The sequence below is a fragment of the Chiloscyllium punctatum genome, chromosome 15 (genome assembly GCF_047496795.1).
Source record: "Chiloscyllium punctatum isolate Juve2018m chromosome 15, sChiPun1.3, whole genome shotgun sequence".
Lineage (NCBI taxonomy): Eukaryota > Metazoa > Chordata > Chondrichthyes > Orectolobiformes > Hemiscylliidae > Chiloscyllium > Chiloscyllium punctatum.
The window spans coordinates 49,492,512-49,507,739 of record NC_092753.1 but is presented as its reverse complement, the minus strand read 5'-3'; positions in this window follow the sequence as shown (position 1 = coordinate 49,507,739).

The window sequence follows — 15,228 nt, the reverse complement described above, 5'->3', positions numbered from 1 at the left end:
TGTTTTGGTGACAGGGTCTGACTGTAGGTGGCAAAAGTGGTGAAGGATAATGCATTGGATGTGGAGGTTGATGGGGGGGCATGTGAGGACCAGGGGGATTCTGTCCTTATTATGGTTGGGGGGGAAAGGGATTGAGGGCCGAAGTGCAGGAAATAGGGAAGATGCGATTGAGGACATCAATGATCATGTAGGAGGGGAATTATGGTCCCTCAAGCAGGAGGACATCTGGGATGTCTGAGACCAAAATGCCTCATCCTGGGAGCAGATGTGGCAGAGACAGGATTTGGAAGAATGGGATGACATTTTTGCAGGAGATGGGTGAGAGGAGGCGTACTTAGAGTAGCTGCGGGGGTTATCGGCTTTGAAATGGATGTCGGTTGTGAGTTGGTTTCTAGAGATGGCAATGGAGAGGTCCAGGAAGGGGAGGGAGGTGACAGAAATGGTCCAGGTGAATGTGGGTGGAAGGTGTTCACAAAGTTGATGAACTGTTCAAGCTTCTCATGGGAGCACGAGGCAGCATTCTTAACAAGAAATTGTTCATTTTTGTTTACATTATCATCTTGGTGTCCAAGATTGATTCTTTGTAAAGTCTGGTTAGCAACAATTGAACAATTCTGAGAGTAATTAAATGTGTTGCAAATTGTAGGAACAGAGGATCCAGTGATAGTGAGGCTGATTTGGTTTACCTTGCTATCCTAGTGTCATAACACATCCAAGATCACAACAAGTAGGTGTATAAAAATTGTTTCCACTAGTTACCTCAGGCTTCTTTGGAAATCGCCTTAAATCTGTCTCCTTGGATTAGAACACAGAACGTAGAAGATAGAACATAGAACAATACAACGCAGAACAGGTCCTTCGGCCCACAATGTTGTGCCGATCTGTGAACTAATCTAAGCACATCCCCCGACACTATCCCATCATCATTCATGTGCTTATCCAAGGATTGTTTAAATCTCCCTAACATGGCTGAGTTAACTACATTGGCAGGCAAGTCATTCCACGCCCTTACCACTCTTTGAGTAAAGAACCTGCCTCTGACATCTGTCTTAAATCTATCACACCTCAATTTGTAGCTATGCCCCCTCATACAAGCTGACATCATCATCCTAGGAAAAAGACTTTCACTGTCTACTCTATCTAATCCTCTGATCATCTTGTATGTCTCTATCAAATCCCCTTTTAGCCTTCTTCTCTCCAATGAGAACAGACCCAAGTCTCTCAGCCTTTCCTCATAAGAGCTTCTCTCCAGATCAGGCAACATCCTGGTAAATCTCCTCTGCACCTTTTCCAATGCTTCCACATCCTACCTGTAATGGGGCAACCAGAACTGTGCACACAATATTCCAAGTGCAGCCGCACTAGCATTTTATATAGTTGCGGCATGATATTACAGCTCTGGAACATAATCTCTCTACCAATAAAACCTAACACACCATATGCCTTTTTAACAACATTATCAACCTGGGTGGCAGCTTTCAGGGATCTATGTACATGGACTCCAAGATCCCTCTGCACATCCACACAACCAAGAATTTTTCCATTGACCCAGTATTCTGCCTTCCTGTTATTCTTCCCAAAGTGAATCACCTCATATTTAGCTGCATTGAACTCAATTTGCCACCTCTGAGCCCAATTCTGCAGTTTATCAAAGTCCCCCTGCAACCTGTTACATTCTTGCACACTATTGATCACTCCACTGAATTTAGCATCATCTGCAAACTTACTAACCCGTCCACCTATGCCTGCGTCCAAGTCATTTATAAAAATGACACAGCAGTGGTCCCAAAACAGATCCTTGTAGCACACCACTAGTAACTGGACTCTAGGCTGAATATTTTCCATCAATCACCACTTGCTGCCTTCTTACAGAAAGCCAGTTTCTAATCCAAACTGCTAAATCACCCTCAGTTCCATGCCTCTGCAATTTCTCCAACAGCCTACCTTGTGGAACCTTATCAAGACTTTACTGAAGTCCATGTACACCACGTCAGATGCCCTAGCCTCATCCACATGCTTGGTCACCTTCTCAAAAAACTCAATGAGGGTTGTGAGACATGACCTGCCCTTGACTAAACCATGTTGACTACCTGCAATCAAATTGTTGCTTGCTAGATGATTATAAATCCTATCTCTTATAATCCTTTCCAAAACATTTCCTACAACAGATGTAAGGCTCATTGGTCTATAATTACCTGGGTCATCTCTACTGCCCTTCTTGAACAAAGGCACAACATTTGCAATCCTCCAGTCCTCTGATACTAAACCTGTAGACAATGACAACTCAAGGATCAAAGCCAAAGGCTTCAACACTTCCTCCCTAGTTTCCCAGAGAATCCTTGGATAAATCCCATCCAGCCCAGGGGACTGGATTGAGTCAATTAAGATCTAATTAAGATTCAATTCGTATAAAACACTGAAATATGGTAAGCAAAGAGGACAATACAAATAGATTTCAGGATGGTAAAGACAGCTTGGTAAAATCTGCAGGTACATAACACTGCAGAGCTTGAAATTATACATTTTCATTGAAAAATGAAGAGAAACAATACACAATAAATGCTCTGAAGTTAACTAGGGTACAGGACTTGAAAAACAATGGCGTACAGATGTACAAATATTTCAAGGTGACATGATGGTTGAGAAGCTATTAAAAAGTAGATGGCTGAACTCATTGAGGGTAGAGTACAAATGGAAGTAACATATATTATTCTTTTGATCACACTAAAGTGTTCAATTCTGGTTATCGTACTTTAGTAAGTGTGTCAGGCACCTACACAGAATTCAAAAGAGAATTGCTAAAAAGGTACCAAGAATTAACAGGGAAAAACAGGGATTGTTCTTCTTAAATCAGAAAGTGGGCAGAGGAAATTTGATAAAAGTTGTGTTAAAAATCATGAATCTATTGAGTGAATATAAAGAAACAGTGTGCAGTGCTAGAAAGGTCCATTATCAAATGTGATTGGCAAAAGGATTAGAGATGACATGAAAAATCTTTTTTTCTAAACAGTGAGTTGTTAGGATCTGGACTGCACTGCCTAGACATATGGCAGAAGTAGCATTCAAGAGACCATTGGATGGTTATTTATAGAACATAGAACATTACAGCGCAGTACAGGCCCTTCGGCCCTCGATGTTGTGCCAATCAGTCATACAATCTGAAGCCCATCTAACTTACACTATTCCATGTACATCCATATGCTTGTTCAATGACACTTAAATGCACTTAAAGTTGGCGAATCTACTACCATTGCAGGCAAACATTCCATACCCTTACTACTCTCTGAGTAAAGAAACTACCTCTGACATCTGTCCTATATCTATCTCCCCTCAGTTTAAAGCTATGCCCCCTCATGTTCGCCGTCACCATACTTGGAAAAAGGCTCTCCCTGTCCACCCTATCTAACCCTCTGATTATCTTGTATGTCTCTATTAAGTCACCTCTCAACTTTCTTTCCTCTAATAAAAACAACCTCAAGTCCCTCAGCCTTTCCTCGTAAGACCTTCCCTCCATACCAGGCAACATCCTAGTAAATCTCCCCTGCACCCTTTCCAAAGCTTCCACATCCTTCTTAAAATGCGGTGACCAGAACTGTACACAATACTCCAAGTGTGGCTGTACCAGAGTTTTGTACAGCTGTAGCATAACCTCATGGTTCTGGAACTCAATCCCTCTATTAATAAAGGCTAAAACACTGTATGCCTTCTTAACAACCCTGTCAACCTGGGTGGCAACTTTCAAGGATCTGTGTACCTGGACACCGAGATCTCTCTGCTCATCCATACGACCAAGAATCTTACCATTAGCCCAGTACTTTGCATTCCGGTTACTCCAACCAAAGTGAATCACCTCACACTTGTCCGCATTAAACCCCATTTGCTACCTGTCAGTTCAGCTCTGCAGCTTATCTATGTCTCTCTGTAACCTACAACATCCTTCATCACTATCCACAACTCCACCGACCTTAGTGTCGTCTGTGAATTTACGAACCCACCCTTCTACGCCCTCATCCAGATCATTTATAAAAATGATGAACAGCAGTGGACCCAACACCGACCCTTGTGGTACACCACTGGTAACTGGACTCCAGGGTGAACATTTCCCATCAACCACCACCCTCTGTCTTCTTTCAGCAAGCCAATTACTGATCCAAACAGCTGTATCTCCCACAATCCCATTCCTCCGCATTTTGTACAATAGCCTACTGTGGGGAACCTGATCGAACGCCTTGCTGAAGTCCATATACACCACATCAACTGATTTACTCTCATCTACCTGTTTGGTCACCTTCTCAAAGAACTCAGTAAGGTTTGTGAGGCACGACCTACCCTTCACAAAACCGTGCTGACTATCCCTAATCAAATTATTCTTTTTTAGATGATTATAAATCCTATCTCTTATAACCTTTTCCAACACTTTACCAACAACTGAAGTAAGGCTCACTGGTCTATAATTACCAGGGTTGTCTCTACGCCCCTTCTTGAACAGGGGAACCACATTTGCTATCCTCCAGTCTCCTGGCACTATTCCTGTAGAAAATGACGATTTAAAGATCAATGTTAAAGGCTCGGCAAACTCCTCCCTGGCTTCCCAGAGGATCCTAGGATAAATCCCATCCAGCCCAGGGGACTTATCTATTTTCACACTCTGCAGGATTTCTAATACCTCCTCCTTGTGAACCTCAATCCCACCTAGTCTAGTAGCTTGTATTTCAGTATTCTCCTTGACAACATTGTCATTTTCTAGAGTAAATAATGTCGAAAAATATTCATTTAGAGCTTCCCCTATCTCCTCTGACTCCACGCACAACTTCCCACTACTATCCTTGATTGGCTCTGATCTTACTCTCGTCATTCTTTTATTCCTTAAATACCTATAGAAAGCCTTAGGGTTTACTCTGATCCTATCCGCCAACAACTTCTCATGTCTCCTCCTGGCTCTTCTGAGCTCTCTCTTTAGGTCTTTCCTGGCTACCTTGTAATCCTCAAGCATCCTAACTGAGCCTTCACATCTCATCCTAACATAAGCCTTCTTCTTCCTCTTGACCAGAGATTCCACTTCCTTCATAAACCATGGATCCTGCGCTCTACAGCTTCCTCCCTGCCTGACAGGTACATACTTATCTAGGACACTCAGAAGCTTTTCCTTGAATAAGCTCCACATTTCTAATGCGCCCATCTCCTGCAGTTTCCTTCCCCATCCTATGCTTCCTAAATCTTGCCTAATCGCATCTTAATTGCCTTTCCCCAGCTGTAACTCTTGCCCAGTGGTATACACCTATCCCTTTCTATCACGAAAGTAAACATAACAAAATTGTGATCGCTATCACCAAAGTGCTCACCTACTTCCAAGTCTAATACCTGACCGGGCTAATACCAGTACCAAATCTAATGTGGCTTCGCCCCTTGTTGGCCTGTCTTCATACTGTGTCAGGAAGCCCTCCTGCACACACTGGACAAAAACTGACCCATCCATAGTACTCATACTATAGTGTTCTCAATCAATATATGGAAAGTTGAAGTCCCCCATTACAACTCCCCTGTCTCTCTCACTCCTATCGAGGATCTTCTATGCTATCCTTTCCTCTACATCTCTGGAACTATTTGGAGGCCTATAGAAAACTCCCAACAGGGTGACCTCTCCTTTCCTGTTTCTAACCTTAGCCCATATTACCTCAGTTGACATTTCAAACCAACTTCTTACTTGCCGGTGCCACCTTTCATCCCTGAAACTTGATTTTGGACCTCCCTACTCTCAACTTTTCGTATACTCGAACTACAATTTTGGTTCTCATCCCCATACTGGATTAGTTTAAACCCACCCCAATAGCCTTAGCGAATTTCCCCCCCAGGATATTGGTACCCCTCTGGTTCAGATGAATATCATCCTGCTTGTAGAGGTCCCACCTAACCCAGAAAGAACCCCAATTATCCAAGAATCCAAAACCCTCCCAACTGCACCATCCCTGTAGCCACGTGTTCAACTCCTCTCTCTCCCTATTCCTCGCCTCACTAGCACGTGGCATGGGCAACAAACTAGAGACAACAACTCTGTTCATCCTAGCTCTAAGCTTCCATCCTAGCTCACTGAATTTCTGCCTTAAATCCCCATCTGTCTTTCTACCTATGTTGTTGGTGCCTATGTGGACCATGACTTGGGGCTACTCCCCCTTAAGGATCCCATAAACACGATCAGAGACATCACGAACCCTGGCACCTGGGAGGCAACGCACCAACCGTGAGTCTCTCTAGTTCCCAAAGAACCTCCTATCTGTCCCCCTCACTATGGCTTCCCCAATGACCACTGTTCTGCTCCTCTTCCCCCTTCCTTTCTGAGCAGCAGGGACAGACTCTGTGCCAGAGCCCTGTACCCCACTGCTTTCCCCTGGTAAGTTGTCCCCCCCAACAGTATCCAAAACGGTATACTTATTGTTGAGAGGAATGGCCACAGGGGATCCCTGCACTGCCTGCCAGTTCCCTTTCTGTCCCCTGACTGTAACCCATCTACCTTTTTCTTGTACCTGAGGAGTGACTACCTCCCTGTAACTCTTCTTAATAACCCCCTCTGCCTCCCAAATGATCCGAAGTTCATCCAGCTCCAGCTCCTGTTCCCTAATGCAGTTTTCGAGGAGCTGGAATTGGGTGCACTTCCTGCAGATGTAGTCAGCATGGACACTAGTGGTGACCCTTACCTCCCACATTCTGTAGGAGGAACATTCAACTGCCCTAACCTCCATTCCCACGATTCTAAATTTCCAAAGGGACTGTTGAAAAAATAAGGAATAAAAAAAAAACTTGTTACCTTACCAATCTGGCACACAGAACTTTCTTTTTGGTTAGAGGAGGAGGATGGGAGGGAGACACTACTGGAGTAGTGTTTTGGGTAACGCAACCACACAAATATATGACTTCCCAGAAGTCCTTCGCTCCTCCCTTGCACCTCTTGGCAAATGGAGGCCTGACTCGCGAGGTAAGTCCCCTTTAATGCGGGGAAACCCACCCTTCCCGGCAGCCCTCGCTTCACTACTCCTTCTCTCCTCGCCGCTCTGGCAAAATGGATAGAAATAAAATGCAGATGTATAGGAAAAAGCAGAGTTAATCATCAGGGAATGATCCTCGTTTGAAGAGTTGATACAGGCGCAATGGAGTGCAAGATCTTTTTCTGAGCTATAACAATTATGTCACTGTGAATCAAACAGTTAGCAGAAGAAGATACAATAGTAATTTTCTGAAGGAAATCAAGTAATATTTTAAGAATAGAATATTGCAGGGCTACTTTATAGGAGTGAAAGAGTGAGTCTAATTGAATAACAATGAAATGATGGGTGAATGGCCTCCTTGTTGTATCTTACCATGATTGTAGGAAAAGGTTAATTGCAAAATGCTAATCAAAAATTCATTTGGCTTTACTCTGGTGCATTAATAATATGTATTAAAATTATGTAACTAATGTTATTAACCACAATGCATTTAAATACGAACTTTAATTTTCCATTAATAGTTTTCATTTGCCATATAAAATCATATATACCTTTTATATACTCCCCTTGAACTTTTTTACTCTAGGATCTACCTCACTATTCTGCAAGATTTATCGATACTTCTTAATTTTATGGGTTGCAATAAATACACCACACTTTTAGTATAGAATACAAATTGTTCTGAATCTACATAGTTACAGTATTGACTGTTCAGGTCAAAGAACAAATATCAATAAAACCCAGATAATTAACAAGGAGAAGTGCACAATAAATAATGTTTGGTACAATAAATATACTGGCAGCTTGAAGTCTGGAGGTAATATATTTTTCCAGGTATCAGTACAGCACAATTTTCAGCATTTGTACCTAGCTTTTTAAATATCAACACAAATTGTGCTCCACCAGCTTAGTTGAGGTAGTGGTATATGATTGATTCCCAGGCCAATGGTCTACTCAGTTCTGGCCCGAGTGATTGCATGGCTCTTGCTCTATTGTGCTTCTGTTTCTGGGATTCTCCCAGGTTTTGTACATCACCTTCTCACTGGGTTTCCCTTGTTACTCTGAAGAGAAAACCATTACAGCACAAAATCTTCTGCCTCAACAATCTGACTGATCTTGTCTGTGATAAAATTGATGAGTTTCTCTGCTGTCCAGTGTAGTGCATCGGTCACCACCCTCATGCTGTGGTGCACCATGTCTTGTGAATATAACACACATTCATGCCTGCTCAATGTTAGGACATAGGAGGAGCAAAGCAAGGATAATGCTTTTGCAAGCTCCACAATATTTCACTTGCAAATATTTCTTCACACATATGCAATGCCTGCAGAGTCAATGTGCTTAGGTATTACGTGCTGGCAGCGCTGGGGACAAGGGGAACATTGCTGCATCGTGCGTCACGCAACTATAACGATGGACTGTAATGGATGTAATGAAAAGTGGAATGATCGTTATGGGTCTGGGATGGGAAAGGGGTCAGAGTGCAGTAAGAACTCCATTCGTGATGTAAGGTGCTGGCCACTCAGCTGGTGTTGCACCTTCAAGTTGGTGCATGTGCTTCCATGAGGGACCTGTTTGAGCAGAGAATAGGATTTCTGAAGATGCAATTCTCCTGCTTGGAGTAATCTGGGGACATTCTCCAGCATAGTGTGAAACAGAGTGGGCCACATCAACCTGGCCTGATGTTCTCTGCACAACTGGGGCAGGCAATGAGTCACTGTGATAGATGCTGAGGAGCCAGGGGATGTGAAACGATTATCTGAGGGGAAGGATAAGGACTTTTAGAGCAAGCTTTCCTTGTACATGACAGAGCTTAGCTGTGTGAGCCCTACAAATGACAAACCTGGTTAATATCCAGCTCCTGGAGATGAGAGCGGTGTACAGCAGACCATCAAGGTTAGTCAAGGTCAAAATGTCAGCATAAGTTTCATAGTGGGAGTGAATTCCAGCCTGTATTCATTTCTTTTATGTTCCCTTTGGTGGTTGTAAATGAAGCTTGTATTTGAACTTGCCCAAACTACTTGCCTGTAAGTGACATTCCTCCACTGTACAATGACAAATGCAGGTGTCCAGCAAAGATTAGGCCAGAGTAACAGCGATCTAGAGAGGGTGTTCAGATAGGATGTAGCTAAGGACATGTAGAATGATGGTGAAACAGTGACTATAGGATTGTACATGCAAGGGAGTGTCACTCATGACATGGACAGTACAGTTTGGTAATTGCTGTGTCATGATGTTGCCAGTCTGGGTCAGTAGCAAATTGGCAATGCTTGTCCAGATGCATAGTCACCTTTCAAAGATGGCAGGGGCACGTGGAATTCTTGTCTTTCAGCAATATCCTCTGAGTAGCAAATTGCTTTGGGAATATTGCATGATGAGATAGTGTTAGAATTGGACATGAGGGATGCCATAAGGGTGGAATAGGCAGTTCATGAGGTATGGCAAGTAAGAAACAGCAAGAATTCTCAGTGGGCCTTACAGTGAGAATCTTTCCAAAAGAATATGTGTCAACTCACAGTTAGCTAATAATATGAGACTCAGCAATCTGACAGCTGTGAGTAGCTCAGTCACTGCTTGTACACCCATCAATGGGGCAATTTTATCTCTGTCCTCACCTTGCAGATTGTCTTATTTTCAGTTTTATCATCTGCACCATAAGAACATAAGAAATAGGAGCAGGAGCAGGTCAGCTGGTCCCACAGGCCTGCTCCTTGTGATGGGTAGGCAAATTGTAGAAGTAGTAACAGTGTCTACCTTCTAAAGATTAACTGCAGAAATTCATCAAGGCTCCTTAGACATCACTTTCCAAATCAATGACCGCTACCATCTGGAAGGATCAGGGCAGCAGATACATAGGAACATCACCACTTGCAAGATCCCCTTAAATGAAGTCACAATCCTGACTTGGAATATTTGCTCCTTCTGTGACACTGTGCCAAATTTTTAGAAGTGTCTCAGTGACAATATTGTATGTGAAGTCCGTATCATTTTATTTTCTATATTTTTGATCATGGACTGAAATAGGAAAAGGACTGTTTTATAAAAACCAAGCATTGTGGAGGGGATTGCAGGACCTTTTAAAAGCAAGTTGCCCACTGTTGTTCTAAGTATTGTTTACAATGTTTAATCAATGGGGGAAGTCTAGTTGCAAGCACACTGGCACCAGGGAGTGTGTAGAAAAGGGTGGAATAGGTAGTTCATGAGGTATGGCAAGTAAGAAACAGCAAGAATTTTCAGTGGGCCGTGCAGAGAAAGGTGAACCAAAACAAATCTCAATGATCCTTTGAACAGGAACCATTGCGCTGACTTCTCAGTTTCTTCCTTCTACCCATAACAACATTTTTTTTAGTGTCTGCCTGCATGTATAGGAAGTTTTATATGTGTTTTTTAAATAATAGAGTTTCATGTTAACAATTCTTAGTTGCTTACTTGTGGAATCTTGATTTATAATAAAAAGTAAATGATGAAATCCTCATCTGTGCTAGCTGTCAACCTAAGTATAAAACATTTGTCAAATTGGGGAATTTTGTGCACATTTATTTTTGTGATGACTCTGGGAATAGCAGGAACAGAGTGAGTGTGATATTTTGAAGAAAAGTTGATGGCACTTATATTGGCAGAGTGGAAAAGGTCAGTGTCCTTCTTGCTATTGTGCCATGTATTCCTCCAGACAGATGAGATGCAGTAGACTGACCCAGGCAGGGTGTGGTCAGATGACATGGCCTCCTTTGTTGGTCCTGGGGGGAAGAGCATGTTCTATCTCTGCACCATTCTATCCACTAGGACTGCCAAGTCCCTGACTGCACCGTGAGGTTCCATGTCGAGAGCAAATATTGGGAAGACTGCAGAGAAACTTCAAACCAACGGTGCTTCTCTGAATGAACAAGGGTCCATTAAGGATGGTGCCAGCACCAGTCGATTTCAGGTCATCCTGGTAGTGACAAGTTATTTCAGGAATGGCACGAGGGAAGGTGGAGTCTAGAATCGGGCAACAGTGGTGCCTTAGGTATATGGCAAGCAGTTAATGAGTTTAGTTTTAGGATGATACAATGTGAGAGTTGGTCAAGCCTCGCAAGAAAAAGCCTTTCGAAAAACTCAACACAACTGACTCAGCTAAAAATGTAAGCTATAACCCATTGTGACTCATTTAAACTGCTCTGACTCTTTTAATGCCATCTGCTGTTGCAGTTTCCTGTCCAATCAATCACAACTATTGGGTGTGTATTTGAATTCTGTTTTTGATTCTTCGCAGTTAATGATGACCTTCGCCTTATGTTAAAAAGGATGGCAAGTATCCTGATACTCTTGGCTTTTAGCTATGTTAGTCTTACAAATAAACAATTTTATATTGACTCTACTAATCTTCAAGAAGATTGCCCATGATGCTGACAAAAAAATTGAGAGCCAAACTTTTCCCAATAGTAATTACCCACACATCACCTGAATGAATTAAAATAGGACTGGCCCTCATCACATGCCCTCCTCTTCCCCCTTCTCCTGAATTTTTCCCCATTCCTCCAGAGCAGTGAATTCCCATGAGAACAATCACCTCACACCTAGCAGGTGACACCTTGCTTAAACTTTTCATCTGTAGCTGTAAGGCACCTTAGGAATATTTCCCTTTGAATACCTTCACTGGCTGTGCTCCAAATGATTGCTCAGAAATCTGAGCTCCATTATCCTAAACTGCTGCTGCTGTAGGAATAGTTACTACCATTTTCTCTCTGTTAAAGAATTGTGCTGCACATTTTAAACTCCCTGGACCATCTTTATACTATCTCCCAAGATTCATAACTGTCCTTTTAGCCTGTACACAGAATGTAAAGTTAAATCAACAAGATAAAATGTGGACCCATTATCTAATTAACTAATGAAATAAAGTAAAAATTAATTAAATCTTCTGACTTCAAGGCCCCCTCACCTTCCACCAACCTGACATCACAACATCATATTTTGAGGATAGGCAGGTGGGACATTTGCCTGATGCATCAGCATTAAATTTAGCCCCATCTCTTCGTGAGGATTCTGCAATCTGATTGATCAAAAAGCTGTCTTTTCACTTGTCCTCTTCACACAGATTCACTGTAGTTGATGTCAGTTTGATGCATGAAAACTTGAAATCTCCACTGATATGCATGTAAAAGGTCTCTGGGTTGTTGTACGCATAATAAAGGCCAAAAATTACTTCTTTGTTGCTCACAGCAAAATCCAGTCAATTTTCTTAACTGCTTAGTATTATGATGCAAAACCAACACTATTTTAGTGAAAAAAAACAATTAACAATGGTAAGAATGAACAACACCAAGAAATTAAAGTGCATGTTTTTCTCATACAGACATTAACTCATAAAACTAAGTTCTCTTTTCTTCAGCACAAATTTAGATGCTGCTGGTAAAAGAACAAGTCTGATTCGCTGGTTAGTTTTAAAATTTATTATGTTTTTTAAGTTGTGCTTTCAATGTGATAGGTGAAGTGTGTTAACTCGTTAGAAATAATTTGTATCTAAAAAATATCTTTCACAACATTAGAACATTCCAAAGCACAGACAACGAATTACTTCTGAAAAGTGATCACTGATGCATTGTAGCAAACACAGAAATACAAGAAACTTATATCATTTAAAGTCTTAGTAAAATGTTTTGTATCTAATTGCTCCTCATGTTATGACTGAGGTTGGAGATGTGTACCGATTCTTTTTTTTGTGCCACTTCACTAATCGTAACAAATTTCAAAATTGACTGGAGTGGTGATGTGATAAATCATCAATATTTTAGACTGTGTCCTGTGTAGTATTTAAAAAGTATTTATCCAGGTTTCTTTCATCAAAAAGTAACAAAGATATTATAAATAAAAATCTCTCAAACATGAATGCAATGGTAACTGACAAATAAAAAGTTTACACTGTGCAAAAACAGATATGACATATTCTAATATCCCAATCTTAACATGAGGCAAATATGGGTAACAAACAAGTCATGGCTACTACCCCACAGAACATATCAAATTTCAAATGCAATCAAATAGCTTCGATAGGTTTCTCAGCAACACCTCACATCCATCCCCTCATAGAGAACCTGCATTAAACTACTTCCCCTGGATTGTTTCCTGAGTTCTAATATCTAATTAGTTACACAATGTAAATTCTGTTGCAGATCTTTTAATCTCCACACTGAATTATGACATGTGGATTATTTTCTTTTGAACCCTTGCACAGTTCCTAGGATTCTCTAAGCCTTCACTACACAGAGCTATTCAACTGGTCAAGTGTTTCTCTAAGCTCGAACAGCACAAAAACTTGAGTTACTTTAATAGCACATCTAATGATAGACCTGTGAAAAATGGAATCTACTGAATATAAAGGAGGATAGTAAAAGCTTTTTTAGGTATGTGAAAGGCAAAAAAATGGTTAAGACTAAAATTGGGCCCTTGAAGACAGAAACAGGGGAATATATTACAGGGAACAAAAAAATGGCAGAAGAATTGAATTGGTACTTCAGATCTGTGTTCACTGGGGAAGACACAAGCAATCTCCCTGAGGTAACAGTGGCTAAAGGACCTGAAGTGAAGGGAATTTATATTTGCCAGGATTTGGTGTTGGAGAGACTGTTAGGTCTGAAGGTTGATAAGTCCCCGGGGCCTGATGGTCTACATCCCAGGGTACTGAAGGAGGTGGCTCGAGAAATCGTGGATCCATTGGTGATTATTTTCCAGAGTTCGATAGATTCAGGATCAGTTCCTGCAGATTGGAGGGTGGCTAATGTTGTACCACTTTTTAAGAAAAGTGGGAGAGAGAAAGCAGGAAATTATAGACCAGTTAGTCTGACCTCAGTGGTGGGAAAGATGCTGGAGTCTATTATAAAGGATGAAATTATGACACATCTGGATAGTAGTAACAGGATAGGTCAGAGTCAGCTTGGATTTATGAAGGGGAAATCATGCTTGACTAATCTTCTGGAATTTTTTGAGGATGTAACTCTGAAGATAGATGAGGGAGATCCAGTAGATGTAGTGTAGCTGGACTTTCAGAAAGCTTTTGATAAAGTCCCACATAGGAGATTAGTGAGTAAACGTAGGGCGCATGGTATTGGGGGCAAAGTACTAACTTGGATTGAAAGTTGGTTGGCTGACAGGAAACAAAGAGTAGTGATAAACGGCTCCATTTTGGAATGGCAGGCAGTGACCAGTGGGGTACCACAGCTGGGACCCAGTGCTGGGATCACAGCTTTTTACAATATATGTTAATGATATAGAAGATGTTATTAGTCATAACATTAGCAAATTTGCTGACGATATTAAGCTGGGCGGCAGGGTGAAATGTGAGGAGGATGTTAGGAGATTACAGGGTGACCTGGACAGATTAGGTGAGTGGTCAGATGCATGGCAGATGCAGTTTAATGTGGATAAATGTATGGTTATCCACTTTGGTGGCAAGATCAGGAAGGTAGATTACTACCGAAATGGAATCAATTTAGGTAAAGGGGCAGTACAAAGAGATCTGGGTGTTCTTGTACACCAGTCAATGAAGGTAAGCATGCAGGTACAGCCGGTAGTGAAAAAGGCTAATAGCATGCTGGTCTTCGTAACAAGAAGGATTGAGTATAGAAGCAAAGAGGTTCTTCTGCAACTGTACAGGGCCCTGGTGAGACCATACCTGGAGTACTGTGTGCAGTTCTGGTCTCTAAATTTGAGGGAAGAGATTCTGGCTATTGAGAGAGTGCAGCATAGGTTCACGAGGTCAATTCCTGGAATGGCGGGACTACCTTACGCTGAAAGACTGGAGCGACTGGGCTTGTATACTCTTGAGTTTAGAAGACTGAGAGGGGATCTGATTGAGACATATAAGATTATTAAAGGATTGGACACTCTAGAGGCAGGAAACATGTTTCCGCTGATGGGTGAGTGCCGAACCAGAGGACACAGCTTAAAAATACGTGGTAGACCATTTTGGACAGAGATGAGGAGAAACTTCTTCACCCAGAGAGTGGTGGCTGTGTGGAATGCTCTGCCCCAGAGGGCAGTGGAGGCCCAGTCTCTGGATTCATTAAAGAAAAGTTGGATAGAGCTCTCAAGGATTGTGGAATCAAGGGTTATGGAGATAAGGCAGGAACAGGATACTGATTAAGGATGATTAACCATGATCATATTGAATGGTGGTGCAGGCTTGAAGGGCAGAATGGCCTACTCCTGCACCTATTGTCTATTGTCTATTGTCTACTGTCTGTCTTGCTCATGTGCACACATACACGCG